This window comes from Erithacus rubecula, assembly GCF_903797595.1.
Source record: "Erithacus rubecula genome assembly, chromosome: 33".
Taxonomy (NCBI): Eukaryota; Metazoa; Chordata; class Aves; order Passeriformes; family Muscicapidae; genus Erithacus; species Erithacus rubecula.
In genome coordinates this window covers 821,810-837,443 of record NC_136683.1, presented here as the reverse complement: position 1 = coordinate 837,443, position 15,634 = coordinate 821,810, and the positions used below count along the sequence as shown (strand labels likewise).

The 15,634-nt window shown below is 50.1% G+C and overlaps 1 protein-coding gene across 1 annotated transcript in view; it reads right to left on the bottom strand.

The window, feature by feature from the left end:
* LOC306813840 (Fc receptor-like protein 4) overlaps positions 1–15,634 on the bottom strand; it is a gene marked incomplete at its 3' end in the record, with an annotated part of 56,910 nt that overhangs the window by 16,390 nt on the left and 24,886 nt on the right. The gene's annotated exons all lie outside the window — the stretch shown is intronic.

The window sequence follows — 15,634 nt, the reverse complement described above, 5'->3', positions numbered from 1 at the left end:
CTTCTATTTTTGTGTCTATTTAAAGAATTTTTCCCATTTTCATGCCAATGGAGCTGGCCGGGTTACACCCAGGATCTCTGATGTCTCCAGACAAAAGGGGTCGGTGGCAGTGGCTGCCAGAGGGCTTCTGGAGGGAACTCGGGTTTTTGGTGAGCGCAGAGGAGTACGCCCTGTCTGTAGCCCCTGCTTTGGAACACAGGAGAGCCAGACCCTCTGTGATCACCTGCCCTGCATCTGCCCCGTTCCAGCCTCCTGCCTCTGCGGACACAGCTGATCACCCAGACACAAACGGTGAGCGAGGACCTGCCCACTCCAGCCCGTTACCACCTGAGACCATCGTGGCCGCTGCCGCCCCTCCCGCCTCTGCTCCCGCCTGCCCTCTGTAGCTCCGGGTTTTTTTCCAGCTGCAGGACTGGGACCGAGCACAGAGAGAGTGTGCCTGCAGCTAAAGAAGGCACTGGAACCAAGTTATCTATTCTGTTCTCTTAGTAATTTTAATAACTGCTGTTGTTTTCTGCTTGTACGGTTAGATATATTAGAAAAAGAGCTGTTATTCCTACCCCCTTATCTCTGCCTCAGAGTCCTTGATGCAAACATATATAATACTTGAGGGGAGTGGAATTAAAGTCTGTATTTCAAAGGAAAACTTCTGCCTTTACAGGCAGACACCTGTCCCTCAAACCAGGACACCCTGCCAGGACCTTCAGCACATTGGGGAAAATGACACTGGCCACTACCAGTGCTGGGTCAGCAATGGGGACAGCGCGGATGAGAGCTCCACATTGAACATCACAGTAACGGATGAGCAGGACCTTTTGGCTGGGGTCGACACCAATCACAGCATCCCCAAATCCATACATTCCCATTCCATGTCACCCCCCTACATCATCCCCAGCTCAGCCCAGCTCACAGCCCCCATCATTGGGTGTCACAGACCAGGGCAACTGGGACTGTCCGGCTCCAGTTATCTTCTCCCAGGACATCCAAGCCATGCATCCCTAACCCAGCTGTCACATCCCCCACTGCACATCAGGTCACATTCACCCTACTGAACGTGACCCTCCCAGGGCACTGAGACACTTGGCACTGGGGTGATGCCCCCGTTGATGTGCCTCATGGCACCCATCACATCCCACCCATGCCATTCCATGCCCCCCACCAGGTGATGACCATCCCCACCCTTGAACACAGCATCCCTCATCCCACCTTCACCTTACCCTCATCCCATCCTCATCCCCCATCCCTCATCCATCACATGCCCTCATCCCACACCACATGATGACCCCCAGCACCATGGGGTCACTGTCCTGGGTGAAGGAGCCCCTCTGTCTTCAGGTGCCACCATGGAGACTCCCTCATCCCCCCACACCGGGTCCCAGTCCCTCCCCCCGCCGTCTGTGTCCCCCGCAGTGCCCATGACCAATGCCACCATCACCCCCGGTCCCCCGGCACTCCAGGTGTGCCCAGGTAACCCCGTGACCCTGTGCTGCTCAGTGCAGGTGGGCTCAGCCCCTGTCACATTCACCTGGCTGCACAATGGGCACGAGGTGGCCCAGGGTCCCCTCCTGGAGCCTGGGGCCGTTGATGTGGGACATGCAGGCACCTACCAGTGTGTGGTCACCAACCAGCTGGGACAGGACGAGCACCGTGTGTTCCGGGCACTCAGCCCAGAGCTGGCCCTGGAGGTGACACCACAGGGAACCACAGGACACCACTGGAACACAGGTGGGGTCACACGGGGTCATTGGGATTGCAGGACCTCTGGAATGACAGGTGACCCTGATGTGTCCCTTCTGTCCCCAGCAGTGGCAGCTGGCCTTGGCGTGTCCCTATTCTTCCTGGTCGTGCTCATGGGTGGAGCTGTGGGCTGGCACTGGTGGAACAACATGGGTGAGTGACAATGGGGACAACGAGGGCCCTGGGTAGCTGCAGGACTGCAGAAATATTGGGGTGATGGGGGGAGCAGCAACAGTCCCTTGTTTGAACTGTGCTGAGAACTCAAGACCTTTGCTCAGGGCGCTGAAGGTTTTGGGGTGCTGTTGGAGGCCTTGCAGGGATTTTGCGGCTTCTTTCAGTGATCCTGAAGGATTTTATAGAGTCCCCCTCCCTGTGAGGCTTGAGTTTCTGGGCGTCAGAATGTCAAGAGCACTGGGGTGGTTCAGGGTCTCTGGGGATGGTCACTTGGGAGGCTCAGGGGTCCTGGGGGAAATTGAGGGTACAGTGGACTTTGAGGATTTCTGAGAGGGGTCAGGGCCCTCCATAGTTGCTCCTCCTGTCTTTCCTTTGCAGCTGCCAGTAAGTTGCAGACAAGGTGAGTGGGGGGCTCAAACCACACTCTGGCCTTTGACCCCAAGACCTCCCATTCCCTCCCACACATCCCCTTTATTCCCTCAGGGCCCCCCCAGAGCCCCCGGCTCCCCCAGAGGAGGGAGAGGTGCTGTACATCCACGTCATGAGCACCAAGCAGATGGGGGTGAGTCTGGGCTGGGACACATGTAGAGGGACACGTCACCCTAGAGTGTCCCCCTGCCCAGATACCACAGCCAGTGTCTCTTGCAGTGTCCCCTCGTGGCACCACACTCCAGGATCCCCAGGTGACCTATGCGGAGCTGCCAGCGACCCATGGGCGACCACGGGAATGCGGGGACATCTATGGGAATGTGCTGTGACATTCGGGGCATGGCTGGGCATAGGGGACTCTAGGGGCACTGGAGGTCTCTTCCTGAGGGCACCCACCTGTGTCCCTACGCTCCCTGCTTCTGTAGGTGCCCACTGTAGCAATGTATTTGAACATCTTAGGCCACAGCCTGCTTCTGCCCCTGCTCCAGCCAAACCATTTTTAGGTATTCTTATCACACACTCTGGAATTTATCGAGGCTACTGAAACATAAATTGTGCTAAATTGGGAACAAGAAGCTGAAAACAGAATACCAAGTTTGCAAGAAAACTAAGATAAAGAAGGGCCTGGAAGCACTGGACTGTAACCAATCATATTTCCTGAGAGGTGCCTGCAGAGCACATGAACAAGACAGAGGCACCAATCAAGTACTGTGTGATCCCATGGACAGTAGTTTTAGGATGTATAAGTAGAGCATAACATAAACAATAAAGAGTCTCCTGCTTAATCACACTGGTTAGTAGTTCAGATGTTCTGAACTCCTGCATGTTGGTGACTCCACCGTGATTAACACGGTGCTAATGAAGCAGAGCATCGCACCCTTTGCACTCTGCAGGGCTCTGTGAGTGAACAGGCGGGAGGCCCAGTCGGAGACCAGCGCTGCAGGACCGCGCTGGGGGAATCGGAGGGCAGCTCCAAGGAGTGAGGGAGAAAGAAGAGTCCCAAGAGAAAGGCTCTGGAAAAAATATGTACAGTGCACCAGGGACACTGGGAAAGGTGAGCAGCTGGGGCTGGAAGGATGGGAAAGGCACTGTCAAAAGAAGAACAGGCCGCGCTGAATGTCCTCCAGTTTATTCTCTCTAAGAGAGCAGTTAAGTGTGACCTGGAGGTCTTAAAAAACTCTTGTGATGGGGTCAGGAGAGAGGATTTTTTGGCGTCCCCAGGATTGTTTCCAACACCCTTGAGTTGGAAAGGCTGGGAATAACTCTCTGGGATGCTGTAAGTGATGGGTTGAAAAAAAAACAATGGACTCAGAATATACAAAGTAGTGAAAGACTACAGGTGCAGCCAGCCGCAGGACGGCAAGAAACAGGAAAAGGTCACGAACTGGAAAATATATCGTGCTGTTGAGCGTGGGAGCATGAACGAGTTGTGGGGACAGTGGTCTCAAGAACCGTGGTGAGGAAACAGCCGAGAGCCATGGGAAGCAAAAAAAAAAAACTGCCTCCGAGGAGACGTGGGGCACGGTCTGAAGAACTGGGGAACTGTCCAAGTTCGGGACAAATTTTGGGAAAAAGACCTCCAAAGGGTCCCCTCCCCCCCTTACAATTCCTTCCTTCACCAAGCTCGGAAAGAATTTTCTTCAGGGGAAAGTGGAAAAAACTTTTTTATTAACAAAATACAAAAGAAACACTTCCCAGCTCAGACCCAGATTGAGATGAACTCGGCAGATCTTTGCCGGGAAGGGCAGCAGAGCTTCTTTGGCAGACTTCCAGAGGTGGTCTCCGAAGTTCAGATCCGTTTCCTCTGGAGCCAGTGCAAATCTTATGGAGGGGAGAGGGGCAGGGGGGCAGCCGAAGCAGCAGCAAAAGCAGCAGCAGCGAGCAGCAGCGAAAGCAGCGGCAAAAAGCCCCAAAAGCTGAAAAAACACCAGGCTAGATAAAACAGCCCGGGGGAGGGGCCGGCAGCTCCATGGTGGGGGGGTAGGGAGAGGAGCTAGTCAAAACATAACCCATAACATTCCACCCCTTATCCCATATCGTGATCATTGACACACGATTGGGATACACACTTACTACGCACAAACTTTCTCTGACTTGCTCAAAACCTTCAACACTTACACATCTCCTCCTTCTCACTTGCTCAGGCCTTTGTCACTTACACATTTCCTTCTATTCATAAAATCTGGCATACAATGGTAGTGGCACTCAACAATAATATTTGTGTACAACTTTATCCTATAATCAGATCTCCCTGAGGTACACAGCAGGTTGTTCCATCCTTCTGCATAATCCACCAAGTACATCCTGGTCCTTGAGCAAAGGCAATCCCACGAATGGATTTGCCTGTACTCGAGGCAGGATGAATCCATACTGTCTTTCCCAGCAACCCTCTAACATGGGCCACTGGGATTTTGTCTCCGTCTACTACATTAAGGCACTCAGACTGGGCGGGACCTGCTCGGTTGGTGGAACCTCGAGTGTTAACTAACCAAGTGGCTTTTGCCAGGTGCTGCTCCCAGTTTTTTAGAGATCCCCCACCCAATGCCTTTAATGTGGTCTTCAACAATCCATTGTACCTCTCCACTTTACCTGCAGCTGGTGCATGGTAAGGGATATGGTACACCCACTCAATACCATGTTCCTTAGCCCAGGTGTTGACAAGCTTATTTTTGAAATGAGTCCCATTGACTCAATTCTCTCAGGGGTACCATGCCTCCAAAGGACCTGCTTTTCCAGGCCCAGGATGGTGTTGCGAGCAGTGGCATGGGACACAGGGTAGGTCTCCAACCATCCGGTGGTGGCTTCCACCATGGTCAGCACATAACGTTTTCCCTGGCGGGTCTGAGGCAGTGTGATATAATCAATCTGCCAGGCCTCCCCATACTTGTATTTGGACCACCGTCCACCATACCAGAGGGGCTTCACCCGCTTGGCCTGCTTGATGGCAGCGCAAGTGTCACAGTCATGAATGACTTGGGTAATGCTGTCCATGGTAAGATCCACCCCTCGGTCTCGTGCCCACTTATAGGTGGCATCCCTACCCTGATGGCCTGAGGCATCATGGGCCCATCGAGCCAGGAACAACTCTCCCTTATGTTCTCAATCTAAGTCTATCTTTGAGACCTCTATCTGTGCAGCCTGATCTACCTGCTTGTTGTGCCTATGTTCTTCATTAGCCCGACTCTTGGGAACATGGGCATCCACATGACGGACTTTCACGGGGAGCTTCTCTACCCGAGTGGCAATGTCTTTCCACTCATCAGCAGCCCAGATTGGTTTTCCTCTACGTTGCCAGTCAGCCTTTTTCCACCTTTCCAGCCAACCCCACAGAGCATTGGCTACCATCCACGAATCAGTGTAAAGGTAGAGCTTTGGCCATTTCTCTCTCTCAGCAATGTCCAAGGCCAGCTGAACAGTTTTGAGTTCTGCAAGTTGACTCGATCCACCTTCTCCTTCGGTAGCTTGTGCAACCTGTCGTGTGGGGCTCCATACGGCAGCTTTCCACTTCCGGTTCATCCCCACAATGCGGCAGGAACCGTCGGTGAAAAGGGCATAGCGTGCTTCATCTGCTGGCAGCTGGTTGTACGGTGGAGCTTCTTCAGCCCGGGTCACTTGCTTCTGCTTCTCCTCATCAGCGAGACCAAAATCTTCACCTTCTGGCCAGTTCGTGATTATTTCCAAAATCCCAGGGCGACTCGGGTTACCAATACTGGCGCGCTGCGTGATGAGGGCAATCCACTTGCTCCATGTGGCGTCAGTGGCATGGTGAGTAGAGGGAACCTTTCCTTTAAACATTACCCCAGCACTGGCAGTCGAGGTGCCAGGAGAAGTTGTGCTTCTGTGCCAATCACCTCTGAGGCAGCTTGAACTCCTTCATAGGCAGCCAAGATTTCCTTCTCTGTGGGAGTGTAGTTGGCTTCGGACCCTCTGTAGCTTCTGCTCCAGAATCCCAGGGGTCGGCCTCGGGTCTCACCAGGCACCTTCTGCCACAGGCTCCAAGACAAACCATGGCTCCCAGCTGCTGAGTAAAGTACGTTCTTCACATCTGGTCCCCTCCTAACTGGGCCAAGGGCTACTGCATGGGCAATCTCCTGTTTAATCTGAGCAAAGGCTTGCTGCTGTTCAGGACCCCAGTGGAAATCATTCTTCTTGCGGGTAATAAGGTAAAGAGGGCTCACAATCTGACTGTACTCAGGAATGTGCATTCTCCAAAAACCGATGGCACCTAGAAAAGCTTGTGTCTCCTTCTTGTTAGTAGGTGGGGACATAGCTGTAATCTTGTTAATAACATCAGTAGGAATCTGACGCCATCCATCTTGCCACTTCACTCCCAGGAACTGAATCTCCCGAGCAGGTCCTTTAACTTTACTCTTCTTGATGGCGAAGCCGGCTTCCAGGAGAATTTGAATAATTTTTTCTCCTTTCTCAAACACTTCCGCTGCTGTGTTTCCCCATACGATGATATCATCAATATATTGTAGATGTTCCGGAGCTTCACCCTTTTCCAGTGCAGTATGGATCAGTCCATGACAGATGGTAGGACTGTGCTTCCACCCCTGGGGTAGTCGGTTCCAGGTGTACTGCACGCCCCTCCAGGTGAAAGCAAAATGAGGCCTGCACTCTGATGCCAAAGGAATGGAGAAAAATGCATTTGCTATGTCAATGGTGGCATACCACCTTGCTGCCTTGGACTCCAGCTCGTACTGGAGTTCCAGCATGTCCGGCACGGCAGCGCTCAGCGGTGGAGTCACTTCATTCAATGCCCAATAGTCCACAGTCAGTCTCCATTCCCCATCAGATTTACGCACAGGCCAAATGAGGCTGTTGAAGGGTGAGTGGGTTTTACTAACCACCCCTTGGCTCTCCAGCTCTCGGATCATCTTATGAATAGGAATCACAGCATCTCGCGTTGTTCTGTACTGCTGGCGATGTACTATTGAAGTGGCAATTGGTACTCGTTGTTCTTCTCTCTGCAGAAGTCCTACTGTAATTGGATTCTCAGATAGTCCAGGCAAGGTGTTCAATTGTCGAATACGCTCTGCCATCACAGTTGCAATTCCAAATGCCCATCTTAGTCCTTCTGGGTCCTTAAAATACCCACTCCGAAGGTAATCTATGCCCAAAATACATGGGGCCTCTAGACCAGTCACAATAAGATGTTTCTTCCTATCCTTTCCAGTTAAACTTACTTCCGCTTCCACCAGGGTGAAGTCCTGCGATCCACCTGTCACACCAGCAATTGAAACAGATTCTGCTCCCATGTGTCTTGATGGAAGTATCGTACACTGTGCACCTGTATCCACTAAAGCTTTATATTTCCGTGGTTTCGAAGTGCCAGGCCATCGAATCCACACAGTCCAAAAAACACGATTTTCCCTCGCCTCACCCTGGCTAGAGGCAGGGCCCCTCTAAGCCTGTTTCTCCTTCTTTTCTGGGGCATACATCTTAGAAGTTCCCTCAAGAGGATCAGACATGTCATTATCAGTATCACGTTCAGCACTTTGGCTGTGAGAGACAGGAGCAGCTTTCCTTTTGGTGGAACTTCCTCTTTCAATCTTTCCTTCCTTCAAATCCCGCACTCGTTTTGCCAGAGCAGCCGTAGGCTTCCCATCCCATCTTCTCATGTTCTCTCCAGAATCTCGCAAGAAAAACCACAATTCAGCTCGGGGAGTGTACCTCCTCTCCCAACTGGGGGAACATCTGTGTTGGGTACCAGGGTTTCTAATCTGTACAGCTGAAATTTGGAGGAGGTCCTCCTTAATCTCCTCCCTGAGTTTCCGATGATTTTTCTCTATTTTATCTTCTAAGTCTCGCAAGCGTGTTTCCACAGCTGCAATTCTAGCATGAGTCGGGCCATGTACTGCATCCACATATGCACGAAGCTTCTTTGCCATATCGAGTACTGTCTCATACACTGTCTCATACACCTCATCTCTCTTCATTATCGCTAGGGCAGACGCATACTCGGGTGGCCCAAGCCGCACAAGTTTTCTCCACATCACCGGTGTGCATGGTACCAGGTCTGGATTTCTAGTTGTTACATCATCCGAAAAAATAATTTCTGCTACTGCCATTTCCCTGAGGCGTTGGACACCCTGCTCTATGGTTTTCCATCGGGTCTGCTGCACATATAAGTCATCTGCACACAGATATCTTTGTGCCACGCTATCCAGGACCCGTGCCCAAAGGCTTTGAGGGTTAGCTCCCCTCATCACACCTTGGTCGATAACAGGATCATGAGACAGAGACCCCAAATGTCTCGCCTCAGAGCCATCCAAAACCGTGGCCTCCCCTGCTGCATCCCAGAGACGAACCAGCCAGCTAATAATAGATTCATCAGGTCTCCGGGTATAATCTTTTCTTAAACCACGAAGATCCTTCAGGAAAAGGGATTCATTATTAGTCTCTGCTCTTCCATTAGTTGTTTTAACTCCTGATTTTACATCAGGAGGTGTTGAAGGTCCCTCTCCAGCATCATCATCATCTTCCACTAGCCTATCAGTCTTCTTGGTGCATTTCCCACTTCTCGTACTAGTAGCCACAGCCATTGGTTGGGGCTTGTTCTCCAGTTTAGCTGCTGGGTTTTGGCCTAGGGGGTTGGCTGCAACTTGAGTCACTGGGATAGGGGATAATTTATCTCCCTGTTCCCTCTCCTCTGTCTCCTGCTCTATTGTGCCTAGCAGGGTACGATATGCATGTGCCAGGGCCCAGCTCACTGCAATAATCCTTTTCTCTTTAGAACCATCCTGACACTTCCCCTTTAAGTACCTTGCAACCTCAATCGGATTTTGAATCTGTTCTGATGGGAATTCCCAAATTATGGGGTCAGAAAACTCCTTTAAAATCTGGCCCATTTTCTCCCATTTGCCATTCCACTCAAGATTCCTCCTGCCCAGCTTGACTCCCAAATCAGGAGTCCTCCCAGCCCCTTTAGAAATCTCGGCCTTAATTTTGTATAAACTGCGAATGGTGCAACAAAGACTTAACAAATTAACTGCCAAAAAGATAATGTCCTAAATATTCAGGGAGGTCTGAATATTTTCTAATACAGATGTAACTAATTCAGAGGAGAGGAAAGGAAATAAAGGCAGAAAATCCTCTTTTCCTGCTTCTCCTCTAAGAAATAACACAAGCCATGATTTATATATTCCTGAAGCCGATTCTAACATTCTTATAAATCTCTTATATGCCATTATCACCAAGCCTAGCCTGATGAGTATTTTGGTTAATACCCCTTTAATACAAAAACTTTGTATTAAAGAGAGCACCGGAGCTATGTCTGGATAAGTAAACAAGCCCAACGACCACAACGGTATTAACACTTCAAAGAAACTTAATAATCACCCATACAGGCAGGCTCCCACAACAAAAGACATTCTGGATTCAATAGACATACCAATACCAACAGTTGAAAACAAAATATTATTAGAATAAAGTTTTTTTCACTTTTCTGGTTTCCCCGTACGGGCCACCAAAATAATTTGTCCAAGTTTGGGACAAATTTTAGGAAAAAGACCTCCAAAGGGTCCCCTCCCCCCCTTACAATTCCTTCCTTCACCAAGCTCGGAAAGAATTTTCTTCAGGGGAAAGTGGAAAAAACTTTTTTATTAACAAAATACAAAAGAAACACTTCCCAGCTCAGACCCAGATTGAGATGAACTCGGCAGATCTTTGCCGGGAAGGGCAGCAGAGCTTCTTTGGCAGACTTCCAGAGGTGGTCTCCGAAGTTCAGATCCGTTTCCTCTGGAGCCAGTGCAAATCTTAGGGATGGGGGGGGGGAAAGGGAGAGGGGCAGTTTAGGCAGCCGGGGGGGGGGGAAAAGCAGCTGAAGCAGCGGAGGGGAGGGGGGCAGGGGTGCAACCGAAGCAGCAGCAAAAGCAGCAGCAGCGAGCAGCAGCGAAAGCAGCGGCAAAAAGCCCCAAAAGCTGAAAAAACACCAGGCTAGATAAAACAGCCCGGGGGAGGGGCCGGCAGCTCCATGGTGGGGGGTAGGGAGAGGAGCTAGTCAAAACATAACCCATAACAGGAACATATGAGCAAAGCACCCAGAGAGCCTTGATCTGGAATAGTGGCAGAGATACAACCAGCGAGTCAGGGAGACAGAGGCCAGAGGGGATGACATGATAGCCAGAAAATTGCTACCTACATGGAATAAAAAAGTAAAATTACAGATCGCTGGCTTTGTTTCTGTTTCCCTTTCCATCGTTCCATGAACCATGGAAAAATTACCTTTGAAGTCTGTTTTTCATGTTGAAAAGATTGCTAGAAAAATGTTATAGTTGCTTTTGAAGCTGCTTTTAATCCAGCTGGGTGCAGACGCATGGAGAAGGACAAAGAAAGCAGGATCCGGAATTCAGTTGCGTGCTCCTGCAGAATAAATGGGGCACAGTTTGGTTCTCCCGAGAGCACGGGACAGCCGCTCCCGCCCTCGGGAAGCCACAGCGGTGCCGCAGCAGCGTCCGTGTGAGTCTTGTGCTCCAGAGTCCCCGGAGCCCGGCTGCGCCTGGCCGCGGCTCTGCGCGGACTGTGCGGCTCTGGAGCTGCTGGGGCCGGCCGGCATTTCCTGCGGCACGGCTCCTTTCTGGAGCTGGGGGCTCCGATTGCCTTCTCTCCTGGGCTCTGCCTGAGGCTTTTCGGCGGAGCCAGCGGCTCTACTGGTCCGGGAGTGGGGGGTGCGGGTGCTTTGTGCCTTTTTAGCCTTGTTCTGCCTTAGTTTTCCGCTGTTTTATCCCCCACTGTGTGCAGTTTTAGGGTTTGTTTTTTACTGCCTTTTTGTCTCCTCTTTCTCCTGCACGTGTTTGGGGGTGCAGCAGCCCTGGGAGGACTGTGCCAGGCTCGGTTCGGGCTTGGTGCCGTGGCGGGTCTGCACGTCTTCCACCGCCACCTGCTTGTTACGAATGCGGGGATCTAACCCCTACAAATATAGATGCCGTACATCAAAAGTTTCTTTTTCCCTTCCCCGCGGGGCGGCATTTCCCCCTCTGCCCCGTTCTCGGGGCGCTCCCGGTTTCCCCACGGGGTCCCGGAGCTGCCGCCGCTGTCTGCAGCCCGACTGCTGAGCCCCCTCTCTGTACCGCAGCCACAGGCGGCTGTGTCTGCAAACCCCTTCCAGCAGAAACAAAACAAAACAGAACAGAACAAAACAAAATACAACGTAACATAACAGAACAGACCAAAGCGAAACGAAATGAAATGAAACAACAGAAGACGAAACAAAACAAAACAATAAAAGTGAAAGGGTGATTTCTTATTGTTTTACTGGAAGAATTCAAAACTATCTGTGTACACTGTGGCACAGTTATAATGGTATTGGCTTTTAGTATAATAATTACAAATGTATATACCCAACAATATTTAGAGGCCGATAATGTTTCTGCCCCCTTAATTCGGGGGACCCTTTCTTCACAAATGTTTTTAATTAAATGCCAGTAGAAGAGCAGTTAATATTTAAGTGCAGACAGAAAATCTTGTTTACCTTATAACCTATGTGTAAACATTGTTGCCTACTACTGAGGCTAGTGCAACCTGGTTAGGAGTGAGACCACCGCGAACTTACAACCTTGCTGGACAGATCACACATCACACCAATATGGTGAATGGCGAAATGCTTTTATTCCCCATGTGTAACCTCCACGTGCCCGTATTACTTTGTTTATGGTTCTGTAAGTTAGCAACGCTATGGAGAGGGAGGGGCCCTGTCTCGTCGTACAGCCCGAGATCTTCCAAGCGGTTGTGGCTAACTGCATTTCCCCCCTCTCCATGAAGAATTAAATTTAAATTTATGCAAACACAACAGCTACAACTTTCGTGAGTATCTTGTTAGTAACATGCAAGTGAACTAAATTGTTAGTAAGTTAAACTAGCTTTGCGATTATTCTAAGTTAGCTGTCTTTGTTGCAAAGGCATAACATCAATTCGGCTTAACCGAGCTTTAAGAAACTGGGTAACCTTGTTGAGCAGACAAGGTGCGAATATAAGGGCAAGTATTATAACGATAACAGGTCCTATTAGGGTAGAGACAATGGGGGTAATCCAAGGGTGTTGGTTGAAAAGGGAATTAAACCAGTTCTGTTGTTCAAACTCGTGACGGCGACGCTCGAGTCTATTTTTGAGCTCAGCCATGGATTGTTGGATCAGACCTGAGTGGTTCATGTAGGTGCAACACTCTTCGTTTAGGGCAACGCATAGTCCTCCCTGCTGCATTAGCAGGAGCTCTAGACCTCGCCTATTTTGAAGGACCATTTCTGACAAGGAAAACAGGGATTCTTCTAGTTTTAAAACGTTTTTGTGGATTTCAAGGAGGTCTTATTGTTTCCTGCAACTGCTGCAGGCTTTGTTTTTGTGTGGCTAATGATGTGATGCCAGTGGCTGCACCTGTTCCTCCGAGGGTCAGCAGTACTGCTAGGCTGATAGCGGCCGCTATTTCTTGTTTCACTCGGTGTGGTTCAGCTTCAAAGTGCAGCATGACCTCATCGTCTGTGTGATAAAGGATCCTGGGGATGACAACGACTTGAACACAGAAATCGTTAGATTTATCAAAATACTTTATAAAGACACAGGGGGTAAGCCCGGTGATGTGACAAGCCCATATATTCCCTGACGCAGGAATGGCCCACTTTTTATGTTGGTCTAAGCGGATAGAGGAGCTACACAGCTCTTTATTTTGGGTTTTAATGCTCTTGTTTCCTATGCAAACTCCATAGCCTGAATATATTTCCAGGGTGATTCCTTTGCTGGGGGCATCCCACTTACACTGTTTGGGGTTGGCTTCCTGGGAGTGCTCAAAGGTTTTATTGGAACCTATTCCCTCATAAAAGGGTGGTCTGGGATCGTAATACAGCACACAGGATTTTGTGAGATTGGGACGTGAAGTGTTAAGGGATATAAAGGCAGCATGCAACATCCAGGTAAACAAGCTCTGCGAAAGGGTTTCGGGTGTACGAATAGCTTGCACGGAGTTTGGTAAGGTAGCAGTGGTGAACGATTTTTTTGGCCATTGAAGGAGTAGCCATGGGTGGTTTATTTTTTGGGAAGTTGCCAATTTGTTAGGTCCTACTGCTATGTGTCGCCTATGTGATGGGGACCTAATGATTTGCACTACAGTGCCTCTGTCAGGATTGCTGGTGAGAGACATATCCTCACACTTATAAACTGACCACAATCTGCCTGTGGTCCAAGATGGATCGTGTGTCTGCAGGACTGTAACTGTGAGATGTGTGCAGTTCCCAGGATGTTTACCTTGGTACATGCTTCTGGATATGCAGTTACTGGGCCAGCCTGTCACTCTCAAGAATTTGTCCTCCTTGGGAGGCTTCCACCGGTTACCGGTTACTATGGTCTCGCATCCCCAGTACCCGCAAAATCAGTAACGTGGGTGGGTGCAATACTCTTTTCTGGGATTACTACTTGGGCACCAATATGTCCCTACCTTGATAACCTGAGAGGTTTGGCTGGATCGGTCGCTGGTGAAGATGTCTGACAGTCGCACAGTCCAGGCTGGAGTGTTGGTTTTGGTCTGACCTATAGATAGCGCCGGTAATAAGGTTTTGGAATGTCCAGACGTGGGGCTGGTAGGGGTGATGGCCAGTGCTGAGGTGGATTAATGCTAACAGGATGCAGATGCGCGAAAGCTGAGTCAGAGGCATGGCTGATGGCCTGTAACGGAGGACCTGTGAAGAGATACTTAGAGTGTTTGTTAGCTTTTGCTAGGTAAAACCGGTTTTATGGATTTTAAGGGGCACCACTTAATATCGTTATCTTTTTTCACTGCTGCGTACCCTCTGCCAGTTACAACCAGTTTCCACCCCGTTTCCCATTCTCCTAGCTCATTTTTTACGCTGACTGGGGACCCTCTTGAACTGCTTCTACAGCCCAATGCTTTTGTGAAGGAGCCTGACCTTGATCCCCTCTAGGGAATTGATTCAAGGGGAGCATGGCAGTTGCGAGCAGACGTGGCTGCTTTGATAGGGGAATGGCACCAACAAACCCCTCGGCCTTTGCCAGGGTTTCCAGTTTTAACTTCAGGGTTTGATTGGCTCTTTCTACGATGGCCTGTCCGGTACTATTGTATGGAATGCCCTGCTTTAGGACGATGCCCCATTTGGTGGCGAATTCTTGGACTGCTTTAGAAACTAAATGAGTTCCGTTATCTGTCTTGATTTGTTTCGGAATACCAAGACAGGCCATGGCTGATAGCCAGTGTTGGACCGCAGCTTTTGAATTTGCCTTAGCGTGTTGAGTCCCAATAATGACACCGCTGAATGTATCTACGGTAACAGCAAGCCACGCTCTGGGTTTTAGTAGCTGGCACAGTGTGAAATCTGTCTGCCAAATTTCTGCGGCTTTTAGGCCTCTAGGGTTAACTCCACTGGACCACAGTGGAGACTTTTGACAGTATGGACAGGTGGCTACGATGTGTTTGGCATCTGACATGGGAATGTCGCATTGTTTGGCTAGCGCTTTGGCTCCTATGTGAAGGGACTCATGCAACTGTCGCGCACTTTGTAGGGTCCATAGGTTCTTGGCTGCGGCATCAGCCTTATCATTTCCCAGCTGGAAATATCCTTTAATAGGGCTGTGGCTGTTGACATGGATGACTGTCACAGTGCCTCGTCGTGAGTGCAGTGCTTCTTTAATCGTTAAAGCGGCCGGAGAAATAGAAACACCTGGGTGAGACATTGCCTGACAGAGCTTCGCTGCAAACATGGAGTCAGTGATGATATTGAGATGGTTGGTTTGGAACAGATTGCAAGCCAGTACTATTGAGGACGCTTCTAGCAGCTGGACCGACAGAGATTGGTCCTTCATTTCTACACATTGCCATCGACCTTGTTCTTGCCACACGACTGCAGCTGGAGAGGTTGTTGATGATGCGTTGGTGAACACGGTTGGACCGGGTAGAGGTCGGTCTAGGACTTTTGGTGGGAGATCAATGTCCACTACAGTGAGTAACTGGATCCATGGAGGCTTTGCGGCATATCAAAGTTCTCCTCCGAATCCAAACAAGGCTAGTGCAAGATGTTCTGAAAGTGCTACTGATGCAGAAGGAATCTGTTTTCGGAATGGGAGATATATTTTTGCGGGCTCAGAGCCCAGATGGTTCAGGGCGAGTTTTCTGCCCTTCATAATTACACTTCCGAGGCACTCAACTCCAGGAGAGAAGGCTCGCTGGGATCTTCTGAAGACTACCCACTGTATTGGTTTGGCTGACTCGGGAGGCCCTTGAGCTAATGCTCCAACTCCCCCCTCCTTTGTAAAATGCACGTACAGGTCTAAAGGCAGGTTGTGAGTCCAC